The sequence below is a fragment of the Python bivittatus genome, unplaced genomic scaffold (genome assembly GCF_059951505.1).
Source record: "Python bivittatus isolate LINGU-HERP-01145 unplaced genomic scaffold, Pbiv_v1 ctg000530_np1212, whole genome shotgun sequence".
In the NCBI taxonomy this organism is placed as follows: Eukaryota; Metazoa; Chordata; class Lepidosauria; order Squamata; family Pythonidae; genus Python; species Python bivittatus.
Genome location: NW_028277085.1, coordinates 7705536 through 7720540, shown reverse-complemented (window position 1 = coordinate 7720540; position 15005 = coordinate 7705536).

The window sequence follows — 15005 nt, the reverse complement described above, 5'->3', positions numbered from 1 at the left end:
AACCAGAACAGCCTCTTTAAAGGGCAGTATATTTTAAACACTATGTATTCAGACAATCCAACTCTCCTCCCTTCCCTTGGTAAAGACACAACCATAGCTGCGTTAGCAACCTTGTCTTCCCTTCTGGAAGTCAGTTGTGATTTCCTTGCAGGTTCTACACTGTCTACTAAGAATTCCATCATTTCTTTTTGTGATGCTTCTATCAATATTTAGCTTAGTATCTGAGGACCCTGTCTTCTCTATTTCTGACCACTTCGAGTTACAGACTTTGCAACCAGGTTCCTAGCACTCAAGTGAACTTCTTTGCTTCTCGTGGCAAAATCTGATCAGCTTCTATTAGGGTCACATATAGAATGAAAGTTCTGTGTGGCTGTGTCTACGTATCATGCCTGCCCATGATTATCTTAACCATGATTTCTTTATTCCAATTTTCTGACTATGCTTGGCACACTGAATCACTGACTAAATTATTGTTGTTATTACATGAATAAAAATACAGGCTTCATTTGCACAACATACACAGCTAAAATCAGAATGCCATCTGAACATGTCCCTTATATGTATCTAATTCAAGATATGAATATCCAGGTAAGCAGTCTGGAGTCCTTATGTCTGCACAGGGCTCTCTGACTAATTTCAAAACTTATGGAAGAGATCAGTTCAGATCTCTGTTGCTTTCACTCCTTTTTTGTAGCCACCTGCTTAGGAAAGAGAGGGACACAATAGAGCTTGTTGGATACGCTACCAAAGGCATGACAGAGACACTAAAGAGTTCCAAGTGGCTTGTATTCAACTCATCCATCGCCATTGATTTCTCTTTCATTTCTTTCATTTTCAATTTCCTTTGCAGCCAGAAGAGGTCAGCTTCTGTTTACAGGGAGCTGGGAGAGAAAGGAGAATTAACTGTCAGTTTTCCCAAACTCAGCTGCATTGTAGAATTCAAATTATCCAACCTTCCAGTCGGTCTCTACACAGGATCCTCCAATCCCATTGGGAAGGTAAGACATTTAGAACCCAATGCAAAAGGGAGACACCATCTTATTATTGGGCTGTCTGTTTTTTACTGTGATGATTATCATTGTCATTATTCTGTTCCTCATTTCAAGATCTCAGAGTAATTCCCAAAGCGAAAATCATGCAATTACCAATTGTAAAGTCACAACATTACAAAAGAACAAACCATTAAAACACATTAAGAGTTCTTTTCATTCTCTCACCTTGGGCCAGAACATATGTAATTTCCTCTGTTTATCAACTTTGGGCATAAACTGTTCCAAAACACCAAGTCTCTAAAAATCCATTATAACTCCCTCAATCCCCCCCCCCCATTCTCTTCTGTTTAGATAATAATACTACATTGTTTAACCCAGTGTTAGTTTGGACCAGACCCATCCAGTCTTGTATCTCCTAGATGTGACCGGTGTACTAAATATTTATTTTTTTATACTGTCTTTTAATGAATTTTATCTCTGCTGTAAACCACCCAGAGTCATTTCACCAAGATGAGTGGTGACAAATTTGATATAGAAATAAAAAATAAATACATGAAAATCCATCTTGCAGAATTCCATGCCAGTATACAATTCTGCTGCAGGCGTAAGTTTCAGCGCCTCTGATGGCTTTAGCCAACAGAAGCAACCTATTGTACCTCAAGTTTTGTTGTGTGATGTGCAGGATTTGAGAGCCTTAAACCCCACCTATAATTCCATTTTCCCTGCCCTGCCCTTCCTTCCTTTCCAAAACAAACCTGTCTTTGTCTAGCCATATCTGAACATTTCCCCTTGCTCGGTGATCTTATTTAAGGGAAGGAAGCAATCAGAATCAGAACACGCTCTACTAGGCTGAAGGAGTTAACTTCCAAAGCATATGATTCACCAGGGGTTTAATAATCAAATTTCAGTATCATATAAGCATTTTGGTTATACATCATAGCTAGAATTCTATTCAAAGCAGAGATTATGTGGGGGTGGGGGTGGGCAAGCAATGGTAGATTTCTTTTTCAGTGAAATGGTTTAATCCGAATCCATCATTCCATGAGTGGGCACTAACTCATACAATCTGATAGCACATCTTGAATATATATCTTGTACAAACATAATATACCAAAATGTATCGGTTTGGGGAAGGTTGGGCATAAAATGCATATATTTATGAAATCTGCATATTAAAAAGCATGCCTTTGAGGAAAAATTGTGTATGAAATGCATATATTAGGGATAGAGTCATTCAATTCTTATATGAAAGCAAAAACATTTTTCTTGCAAGTATGTGGAGGCTTTTTAAATTCAGGAATGATAGAGACCTCTGGTAGAACAGGCTAATTATTTAACACATAATAATAATGTAAAGTAGAGAAAGATCAACCCACACATTCCAAATTGGAACACACTGTATTAAATCATACTGTTTTTAGAAAGTTGTATTTTGAGGGAGAGAATGCACTGACAACTATACATTTACAGGTGGCTTTCAATGCAGAATTCTTTTAGAAATCTCACATGGATATGGAAAAGGAGAGCCAGTTTGGTCTAGTGGGGAAGGCACCAGGCTAGAAACCAGGAAATGGTGAGTTCAAGTCCTACCTTAGGCATGAAACCTGGCTGGGTGACTTTGGGCCAGTCCCTCTCTCTCAGCCCACAATGTCAGGCTTAGGCGACAAGCCGGTCGGTCAGTTCCTGTTGCAACCAATGGATCCACATTCAGTTGATCTGAAAAGAAAAAAGCAGACCTTCACCTGTGGGAAAATGCTAGGAAGGGGAAAAAAAACATGGATATGGAAGAAATAGCTATATAATTCATTCAATTGATTTCAAATGAGCTTACAGGGAGCCCTTCTCCAAATGACCAGCGTTATTATCTACGGAAAGATAGACTCACATCTGAGATCTTCTCCTTGCTCACTCTGCTGAAGTCTTTAGCATCTGTCTGCTAAACTTGTCTCTTGCTATCGCGGGTACCAAACTATAGCTCTGCACAGGTGGTCTGTGATGTCCTGGACCACAAAGCATATCACAAGGACCTTTTTAATGAGCCCCATTAACAATGATGGATTTTATGATGCTAGGCAAGAGATGTGAAGAGCTGGTCTTGCTCTCCTGGTCAAACATGAACATCATGAATTGAAATGATGTGCCACCCATAAGGACCCATTTGAGCCTCGGTGTCACATGATACAAATGGGCTCAGTCTCTTTCTTAGTAAGGGCCCATTCACCGTTTGGGGGAAAAAATCCCATTAAATAAAAAGAGCAATTAGCTTGTGCAAAGAAAATGAACCCAATTAAAAAGCAGAAGCCTGGTGCACCAGAAAAGGGGAACAGGAAGGGAGGCTGAAATAAACATGTAATTTTCTCAATGGAAATTTTGCAGAGGGATCCATTGCTCAGTGTGCAATCTGCATGTGTTCCAGACTCCCAAAACCATGCCGATTTCCTGGAATTGTCAATTATACCACACATCTTTTTTTTTTTTAACTTTATTAAAACCCACATATATACCACCCACCCACAAAATAGCAGTGCCTTTGCTAAAATGGTTTCCCAGAGAAAAGGAGCAGATCATCACAAATGGAGAGGATTAATGCTCAGTCCTCCTTAATTAAAATTTAGCTAGGTAAAATATTTAATGCCTTCAGATTTGTCCTTCGGGGAATATTTAGGAGCCAGAGGGCTAATGTAGTTGGATGATGGAGGGAAAATAAATTACATTTACCTTCAAATTTTAAAACAATGATTGCTCAGGTTTGAAAAGAAAATTATACCCTTTTCCCTGTTGAAAAACAGTGGTGCCAAAAACTGAGATAAATATGCAGCTTAAATGTCAAGGATCACCCATCACACTCAGTTTAATGACCTGGTGTTTGCTAAAGTATAATAGGGAGCCATATACAATCTCCCTCTTTCCTTTCTCTCCCTCTTCTTTTTTCATTTGAAAGAAAAGGTACCATTCCTCCAACAGGCCTATATGTTCACAATTTTCCCAGTCTCTTTTTTTAATTGGCTCCCCAATCACCCTAACAAAATAATCTCACTTTAAGCTCCCAAAGCTGATTGGTTTCATTCTACCTAGAGAACTCCATAAAGGATTATAAAGTTGAGAATTAGTGAATGGCATCAGGGTGGTTCCAATGAGTGTTTTTTTGAAGGAAGGAAGGAAGGAAGGAAGGAAGGAAGGAAGGAAGGAAGGAAGGAAGGAAGGAAGGAAGGGAGGGAGGGAGGGAGGGAGGGAAAGGGAAAGGGAAAGGGAAAGGGAAAGGGAAAGGGAAAGGGGGGGAGAGAGAGAGAGAGAGAGAGAGAGAGAGAGAGAGAGAGAAAGAAAGAAAGAAAGAAAGAAAGAAAGAAAGAAAGAAAGAAAGAAAGAAAGAAAGAAAGAAAGAAAGAAAGAAAGAAAGAAATCTATAGTGGCAGAAAAACAATGCCTGGAGCACAACAAGGTTATAAGTATTTGAGAACATTGGTCTTCTTACAAATCTCATTAAGGATGCTACAATAAAAAGAAAGTTCAATCAAATCTAGGGAGCTGCCCTTAAAATTTCCTGGACACTCACCTGCTTTGTTGAGAGCATACCTTCAGAAGCTGAATATAGACATTGACAGCAGAAAATAAATAATAAGGAAATTATTTAAGAATCCTATTGGCCAGGTTACATTTTTAGGATATGTCCATTTTAGGATACGTTTGCAAGTATTTTGCACTTATTAACCAAATCACACTTTGCAATTGTTTATTTATTTTATCCAGAACGTTTATATGGCCACCCAATTCAAATGATGTGACTTTGGGTGGCATACAGAACCATTAAATCAAAATACAACAACAAAACCATACCATACACCAGTGTTTCTCAACCTTGGCAACTTTAAGATGTGTGGACGTCAACTCCCAGAATTCCCCAGCCAGCTTTGCTGGCTGGGGAATTCTGGGAGTTGACGTCCACACATCTTAAAGTTGCCAAGGATGAGAAACACTGCCATACACTAAAACAACTGGATGACGGTCAGGATTAAAATATATCTCACCCATTGGAAACTCTGTTCATCCTGACCCAAGTGCCTGGAGAAAGAATGAGGTCTCAACTGCCTTTCTGAAGGCTTACAGGATTGGAGCCAACCATATATCGGGCAGGGGGAAGGAGATCATTCCGAAAGGCGGGGGCCACGACTAAGTATGCTCCTATAATGAAGTCATATCGGTATGCAAAGCTCTTCACTCCTCTTTGCTCACCCTGTTTCCTAAATGATGGAGGCAAACTGAAAGTGAAGTTTCAGAGGAGGGCAGAGACATTGCTCTTCTCTTTAGCCTTAAACAAGGTTTAAGCATTTATGCTTTTGTCCGTCATGGCAAGGAGGGCTGGTAATGCTAAGCCTTTGTGTAACTTCTAGAATTACCCAGAAGGAACAAAAGGAGGCTGTGTTCTCCTCCTCTGCCCAACACACGCACTCATTGCAGATTCACAAGATATTTCTGGGAAAAGTAACAAAAAAGGGGGCAAGCTGCTGCTGTGCTATTCAAACACTCGTAGGGTTAATTGTCAGCAAAAGAGACAGGCGCCCTTGGTCACTTCTCGCAAGAAGAAGTGACTCCCTCCTCTTCTCCCCTGTGGACTTTTAAAATCAATTCCTTTATGCCTAAGGAAAAAGGAGGAGGAAAAAGAACATGCTTTTTTTTTCTTTTCTTTTTTTGCAGACAAAAGGAATTTCCCAAAGACAGGAGGGAATATTTAGTCCAGCTTTAATTGAAATATTAGCCCAGTAGCCAGGGGTGCCTGGGTTGCAAAAAATTGACTCCACAGGAAAACCAGACTCCTTAGCCATGTAATGGAATTGCTCTCAATTTAATTGCCCCCTAAGTCACATAGTATCAGGAGCCCTTGTTTTTTCTTTGGGGAATTGCAGGTTATTTTTGCAATTGTAGCTACAAGTATTAATGGGTGCCTCTGGCAAAGCAGCCTTTCTACAGAAGCTCCAAGTCTCTGATGGAGGAAGAGCATCTGTCAAATGTTATCTAAAAGACTGAGCATAAAAGGGAGCAAAAAAGTAATACATTCATCCTTTTCTTGAAATACACACACACACAGAGCTTCTAGCCAGTATGGGGCAAACACCTGCCACCAAATTTTTGGCTATCTCCCAAGGAAGCCCTACTAAGGTCAGCTAAGGTGGTCTACAACTTTAATGAGGATCAATGAAGTGATAATATGAAGACATTCAACAAGTGCAGATTCTGGTACTCTTAAGATTTGGTAGTAGATGTGATCCTTCTGGTTGATATGCCATTGAATCTCCAAATTGTCATTTGACAGTGGCTTCCATGACCTCAGATCTGACCAACTCAACTCAAATCAAATCTTTATTACAGTCAAAGACCAACATAGGGAGCAACTCATGAACCTGCAGCAACTCATTCATTAGGAATAAGGGCTGGTAATGCTAAGCTAATACAATAAATGCTGGGTTCCTCATCACACCCCTGGATGGTGCAAATGACCATATTGTCTCCAAAGCGTCTTAGATGTAATGATATGAATACACACACATACAGACTGGGAAGATCACCAATGGATTTTTTAAAAAATGGATGTCAGCGTTTCTGTACTGACTGCTAGATTGCACGAATTGAATCAAGGCTTGGGGATATGGGCACGAAGGAGTATAAATCTTTAGTTTATAGTCTCAAAATGCCTTGTAGAGATTGACATTTCAGTTTATCCAGCTTTCAGAAACTCTGAGTTTTACAACTCAATCTCCTTAAAATGGTTTCTAGTTCTGCCACATAGAATACTGGGTGAAATTCCAGACAAGATCAGCAGAAAAGAGACTAGTTTCCATCTCAAATTGTGGGAATAATGGAGAAATGAAATAATCTAGTGAATTGGCACTAAAATTACTAAACAAATCAATGGGTGAGCAGCGCTAACAACAAAAATAGGAGGCATTTCCACCTATTTATCTCCTCAGTAGCTGCTGCTCAAGATAAGAAGGGGAAGAACAGAGAAATTTGCTTTTCCCCAGGATTTGCAATTTCCAAGCTATTTCCATGCACTGGAGGGAAATAGGTGAATGGTGAAGAATTTCCTCATTGTCTCTAATCAGCACTGGAGTAGCAGAGCAGAACACTCCCTGAGAAGGTGCTTGTAGGGGAAAGGAGAAATGAGGTGTTGAACCAAATGATTGCAATCTGAGATACAGACATAGGGTTTCTCTAGAATCTGAGACAAATATTATGAAGCCACAAGGGTACATAATCCAAGACTGGGAATTATGAACATCAGTGATACCTATATTAATGAAAAAGTATTTTACTTCCTCTCACAACTTGCTAGATCTTTGCTCTCCAGAGTTTCCTGGAGGAGCTCTTAGAAGAACTTTTTGATTGACAGGCAGGTTCAGGGGAGAATATGTGTGAATGCAGTGTTTAATAGGGCTAAAGAATAAATAAAAATGTCTCCTTCAATATTCTCATCTATTTGTAATGGGGAATGGGACTAATTCATGAGTAGCATAAAACTCACCTCTCTAATGACTTTCCATGTTGGTTACTATTTTTCTTTTCAAGTCTTCAGGATGGATGGAAGATGGATGGATGGATAGATAGATATGTTCAAAAAGAGTTTTTAAAAATTAAATTACCCACATGGATATTGAAGAATGGGAAAATAATTTTAGATTACCCAGAGCAGAGAAGAAAAATTAGGTGCATTGTTTCAACCAATTTCATAAGAGGTTTGCAATAGTTTCCTGGTGCTACCTCCCTTAAATGGTTCTGATATCCTTGTTTACAAGTTTAGCAGTGAGGATTTTCAAGGCCACAATTGAATTCAGTTCAGAAAACCCTATTAAAGCCACGATGGAATTAATTTATGACCTGCTGTCTCTACAGGAAGGGAAGGGAAGGCTAATAAGACTCAAAACTTGGCAAAGTCTTCAGAATTACTAACCATTACATCTCTCTAAGGTATAGATTGGAACACCCCCAAGGACCAAATCACACATGATAAACATATCTATAATTAGGGATTTCAATGTTTGCTTGTTTTTTAATGTGAAATTTGCAGTAGACTGCTGCTCATATTTTGATCAGATCAGGGGCACTGGGGAAAGGGACCAGCCATTGTTTCCCAGCTCAGAACCAAACTTAATCCTGCATACATCGATACTCATCACACTATTCCCTTTTGGAATAAGCAACATTATGCAGAGTACAGAAAAGGAATAAGAAATAGTGAGCCAAACAAATTAAAGGCAGAAGATAATAAAAAGAAATAGAAACATGGCTAAAACTAGTTTACACCAACACCACTCACTATATCTCTCCAAACCTTTTCATCCCTCAAACCATCCTCGCTTCCACTATGTTCATATAGCACTTCATACTTTGCCTATGGTCCTTTAAACTTCTCACCTCTGTTTGAGAATTTTGTCAGCTCTATCCATCCATGACTTTCTTGGTCTTTCCCTTCCTCTCCATCCATTCAGCTTTCATACATTTGATTTGTAATATGTTCCCATTTGTTCTGTCTAGAAGGCCACCCAACGTACTTCTTTCATCTGGGTCAATCATTTTTGTATTCAGTCCACATACCTTCAGGACCCACTCATTCCAAACCTCTCTCTTCTTATGATACCCCATTTGCACTACATTCAAGAAGTCCATTGCATCCAAAGGAGCCAAGACTAGTCAAGAAAATTTACCTTAATTATGCAAATGATGCAGATTACACCCTTTGGGTCACTTTCATAGATTGTTGCAATTGAGGTAGTTGCATCATTAGCATAATGATGTCCTTGCACACATAATGTAAATCATTGCAATGATGAATAATGGACATCCCAAACCTTGTGCTGTTCCCTTGTTGTGTGGACAATACAATTGATGTTGAGGTGGGATTGTGTATATCAGAGTAAGCAACTGGGTAAGAATGTCGTTGGGTTTTGAGCAGAGTGATGGGGTAGGATGCACTCTCAAAAATAGGAAAGGCAAAGGGGGGGGAATCTTTTTTTTTTTTTTTTGCTTTTTTATTTAAAAAACAAAACATTAGGTCAACTAAAAGATGTAAAGTTGAAAAGGAAGATTAATGAAGAACAATGGCAGAGCAAAGGGAAGGAAAAAGAATAGCAACTTAGGTACACACACTAAATTTGATTTAATTTGACATTCTAATTTAATTAAAGGTAAATTAATTAACAACAGTTTATATTATTACTCCCTATGCATTAAATCATGTTCTTCTTCTTCTTCCACATTAGAAGGAATGACTTAGCAGCCACTTCAGAGAGGATCTGGACTCCCTAGCTAGGATTTTCAAGGGCTGCATACAATTCTGGGAATTTCAGAAAGATCTAATAAGAATTCCCATTTCCTACTACCATTTATTACCAAGTAAATAGGAAGGAAGGAATACTGAGTTATGTGAGTGGGAGAATAAGGTAGTCAAAATTATGGGATCAGTATAAAAAACAACCTCATTGTTGTGGTGATGATGATGATGACTTTATCATTCTCTACTTAAGTGGCCAAGATCCAGTTCTTAATCCAGGTAGATAACAGTCAGTTATCTCCTGCAACTACTGAGCACCAGGATCTGGATAGTTCCAAAAACTAATTTTAAAAACCCTCTATATAATCATCTAAAGGGTGTAGGTCAGTGAGTCCTTTTCCTGATAGAGGGTTTGAACCCCATAGAGTAACATCTGGCCACCCACAGTTGATGAATCCCAAAGAGGATGAAGCCAGTCCTGTGGGGCTCCCTGGTGGTCAGTGTAACTGAAAACACTTCCCAAATAACTAAAGTCATTCTTGCTGACAAGGTCACGGAACATCAAGCTACTTGGTGTTTCTGCTCTCACATCTACCGTTAGAGCTCCGCACAAAGCTTTGAACCTGACTCATTATACTAACTATAACCTTCTTCCAGGAGGTGTTTTACTTTCCAGTTTAGCTTGTGGTCCTGAGATTCTCCCATCCAAGTGCAAACAAGGTCTGACCCTGCTTAGCTTTCTTGAGATCATCCAAGGTCAGCTAAGAGTTGCTGCCACCTACATATATATCAGTGGTATCTGATTTAGAAGAAACCAACTTGTCCTCACTGGGACTTACTTCTAAGGGAACATGGAGAAGATAGGGCTGCAAGAGTACAATCCAATCAACATGCTGGTGAACAAAGTGCATTCAATTCAATGGAGTGCACTTCCATAAATATAAATGGAACCAGATATAACATTTGCAGCCTCATGTATGTTTACTTTGATGTGCATCCTTCTGAAGGCAAGGAGACCTGTTTCAGAATAAACCAGAGGGTTGGATTGCAGTAGTATATTCATTTACTGGAAAGTGATTCCCTTTGACTTCAGTGAAACTTTTCTGGGCAAATATATATGAGAGCAAGCATATTTTAATTTAAACCAACCAATAAATGTGGTCTCCTTGTAGGTGTACAACCAATAAGGTTGAAACAGGGCCACTTTCCATATCAAAAGGAGAGGTGTATTGCAAACCCTGGGAAAATTGATAACAAAAGAACATCACTTTGAAGCAACCAAACAGCAGGATTCTTCACCTCCTTTTTTTCTCCAAAAGCCATCTTTTGTGCCGGCTTTTGAATATGAATAAAGAACATCAATAACATCTGAAATAGTAGATCTATTTTGTAACAACAGGTGTGAACAGAAAACATCAAAACTGCATTTATAGTGGTAAGTCTTCCAATCTTCCAATTGTGGAAGTCTTCCAATTTTCTATCTGTCCTATGATACTAATACACATTTTTTTCTTGGCTTATCCCAGTGTTTCTCAAACTTGGCAACTTTAAGATGTGTGGACTTCAACTCCCAGAATTCCCCAGCCAGGAATAAACAAGAAGGTTGGATTGTAGTAGTATATTAAACTTGACAACTTTAAAAAACACTGGCTTATCCCAAATATACCCTTTGCTGTAGTTCTTGCAGGATACACCCTCCTTCAACTGGGGACAAAATCATTTACATAATATTGGCTTCTTCTTTCTGAGAAATGTAACAACCTCATTTTTGCCCAAGCAAGATGGTTCAGTCAATTACCCAGTAATCGGAAGGAGTTGGGTAATAACATTTGTCAGAAAAGATGCTCCCAGACTCCTTCTGATTTTGGCCACCATAGACTAACCACAGAGAGATGACTTTGGAAAACGAATGTGCAAATTATGAAAACCGAATTAAGCCCATGAGAGGAAAAAGCTGTTAGAAAGAAACTCAGAGTGACTTTCCCTTGACTCTCTTTGGTGTAGGGAAGAGAAGGGAAAATGCTGTCAGGCTTTCAAGATATTGTTACTATATCCTATATCAGGGTTCTTCAACCTCAGCAACTTTAAGATGGGTGGACTTCAACTCCCAGAATGCTGGCTGGGGAATTCTGGGAGCTGAGGTCCACCCATCTTAAAGTTGCTGAGGTTGAAGAACCTTGGCCTATATCAATCAGTCAAGCTCTGGTGTTCTTGTGGAGTCTGTTTCCTGACCTGGCCTACCTCAAACAGCTGACATCAGCAGGCAATCAGGTATCTGCAGCAGCTTTGAGAGGAAATGAGCCTGAACAAGCAAGACCCAGTTCACATCATCTGGCAACTACAAAAGGCTGAGCAAAGATGATGTGTGTCTCCTTAAAAGGAGAGGACAGAAATGCCCTAATCAAGCCATGGGTATATATAAGAAGAGCCTCTAGGTCATTGTGTTCTGTTGGAAACAACCTTCTAGGTCCAGACCTGTGTTCTTACCCTGCATTTGGGCCCTTGCCTTGATATTTGAATCAGGTGATGGAATACTCTGGTGCTTGAACCCTGGGCTATTCAGACAAATCTTGTGGCTCTGCTCTTCTTCTGCTAGCAGAGTGTTACAGATCAAGTTATAAAGAAAGTTAGAATGTTTCAACTTTCTACAGCTTAGGTGCTCTCTAGCTAATTACTCACCTGACTTCCAGCTATAATGAGCACAATTCAGTTTTGGGGTTTCAGAAGACATCTGAGAATATCCTAAATTCTAGGCTTGTATGCACTTCAAAAATTATTTAGAAGCAGCATTTTGGACCTTGCAAAGTTATTAATTTAATTAATAGATAGAATCTCTCTGCTCTTAATTAAATCCACCTGACTTTTTTCAGGATTTTGCACAAGCCTGAAAACCTGATGAAGCTGCTTTAAGGATTCTACTCATTACACCCACAGAAGCCTGAAAAAAGTTGGGCTTATTGAATGAATAGCAGAAAGGTGCTCTCCTAACTGTGGAAATACACTTGCATTATGGCTTCTGCTTGATGTGGATTTATACAAAAGATGGAGGGTGGAGAGAGAAGGCTGTGTGTAAAATTTTCAGGAAAGTAATTTGTTAGCACAAAGAAAAAGAAGAAAGGCAGTCAAAAAGTGCCTGTTGAGTTGTAATATTTAAGGTGATGGAAGTCAAAAATGATTAAATGCGTGGGGCATGAGCATATTAACTACATTCAGGTAATTTAATGTTAATGAAATTTCAACTGCCTTTAATTTAGCTTTTGTTCTGGGCCCACCCATTCCGAAGCCTTGGCCTTGCCAATTTCTGGAATTCCTGCCTCATGCAAAGGCCAGGTGTGCTCCTCAAGTCAAAAAATGTAAGAATTTCTGAAATGCTGACCAAAATAGGCTTTTGGGTTCCTTTGGATGTATGGAGATCCAACAAGTAATCCCCAATGGGAAAGCAGGAAAAAAAACCTCGCCAAGAAAAGGGCATGTTTATATTACAGTAGAGTTGAGCTTGACTTGAAGAAAACTCTACTGTGTGTATGTGTGTGGTCAGTAGGACCCCTGCTACATTTTGAACACTGATGAGCAGACACACACCTTTCAGATCGAAGCCTTTCTGGAATATTGGAGCTGCATCTTTGAGATAAACTGAAACATTTTATAAGGATACATTGAAATCCTGTTCTGTCAGCCCTACTCCTTTGTAGACCAGATCAGGAAACAGACTCCACAGGAGGACTAGAACTCTACTTTATTGAGGCTATAGCAACAGAATCTTGCAAGTCTGCCTCTATTTTCCCCTTATACCACAGGGAGTTGGGGGGGGGGGGACCCAGTCAGAGTCTCTTTCTAGTACTTTCCCACCTTCCTGGGCTTAACACTTACTTCTGCACCTGTTGTGGTCTTAAGGGCTTCTGGATAGTTTCTTCAACATCATCTCCATGGCTTCCTACATGACCTTACCCACCTGATATGGGCAAATCCCTATCACTTGAAAATGTATTGCGTAGAGATGTTTAGTCAAGAGAATGACACAGGGTCATTTTCTTCTTTTCCCAAAGATGGAGCAGTTTTTGAGAAAATAGTTTTGGGACCACTGAGGACATCTTCCAGGAAAAAAAAAAGATGCTAGGCCATTTCCTCTATAAAAGAGGTGGGCAAGGTATTGTCAGAATGACCATTATTCTCTCTTCAAAAACAAAATAGAGGATCATTTTCGCCCATTCAGTGTAAATCCAGGATATTTTGTAGGCTCTGGATTGTCTTATATCTGACTTCTTTTTTTTTAGCATTAAAAGAAGGTAGAGAATGAAAAATGCTGCAGCATTAACTAAGGATGAAGTTGAAACAAGATAAGATGGCTTAAAAGGATCATGCCTCTCTGTTTTTACTTTAATGTGAGATGTTTACTGGATTTTTTTTTAAAAGTTGAAGTTTGGCTTGATTTTTTTTTAGATCCAGTATTCAGAGAGCTTTGAGAAGCAGTGATGCAAAGAATTTCATTTAGTCCATGTTTCTGAGACAAACAACCTAATTTCTATTCTAATATGCAGTTCAGAACATAGTTATCAATCAGAATTGCACACTTCACTGGTTGTTGTGATGTGGTTTTCTGCTCATAAAGTACACACCAAAAATCAGTGTATTAGGGAAAGGTGTACCAAAAAAAAATTGGCAACGTAGGAAATTGTGTGCAACTTGTGCTGCATGAAAATCTTCTCCAGCAATTTTTCATTCTGCCATTATTCAGTTTGATGAAAGAGAATTGGCCTTTGGAAATTCTTTCAAAGAAGACAATTTTGGAAAAATTATAATGGGTAAAGTTGCCACTGTTGTACTCTGTACAAAGTGACCAAGGGGGGTGTGGGGGTGTGTGTAAGTTTCCTGGAAATCACTAGAAAAGTATCTCTCCACCAAACTGCATCTTCCTGTGCTATCATTCAATCTCAAGGGTGATTACTTTAATTTATCATCTGGACAATATACCTCCCATAGGGCTTTTTCAGACTGGGAGACTGAGGCAGAAAGTGATGGCACAGAAAACAAGAACAGCAATTGCTTCCTCTGTCATCTCCAACAGAAAATCAGTTTCATCCCCAAGAGAAATTCCAAAGAAATTCTCAAGTTCTTTGAGAATAAGGCTGTAAAAAGGCTCTTTTACAGGGGAAGAAACCTTCTGGGAAAAAAAATGCAAGGTTGGTTTCAGTGCTAGATTATGTACAACTTATCTGTGTTAAGGGAAACTATGAAATAAATGTGAAATTCATGCTTGATGCACAAATTTGATGGAATATGCAACTGAATATAGGAGAATATATTATGCGAAGACCTAGCTCTCTGGAGAAGTCTATAATGCTGGGAAAAGTGGAAGGAAAGAGAAGAAAACAACCAGCAGATGGTAGGTGGACCTAATTACAGCAGCAACGGGTGCAGCATTGGAAGAGCTGAAGGACCAGGTTAGGACAGATTGTCCTGGAGAACATCTATTTATGTGGTTGCTAAAAGTCAACACTGACCTGATGGCGCATAATCAATTTGAGAAAATGGGAGCCTTTTGAAAAGCTTTAAAAATGTATTGTTCCAACAAGTTTTTCATGGAGATGGTAGATCTGGGCTGTCTTGGAAGTGTTACCGTTGCTGTTATTGTTAATGATCTTATTAGTGCTATATTTTTCTTGTAAACTGGACTGAGTCCATGGAAATGGACAAGTATACAAGGAATTGTTTGTATAAATCAAGACTTTGACTTGGATTTGGAAGAATCA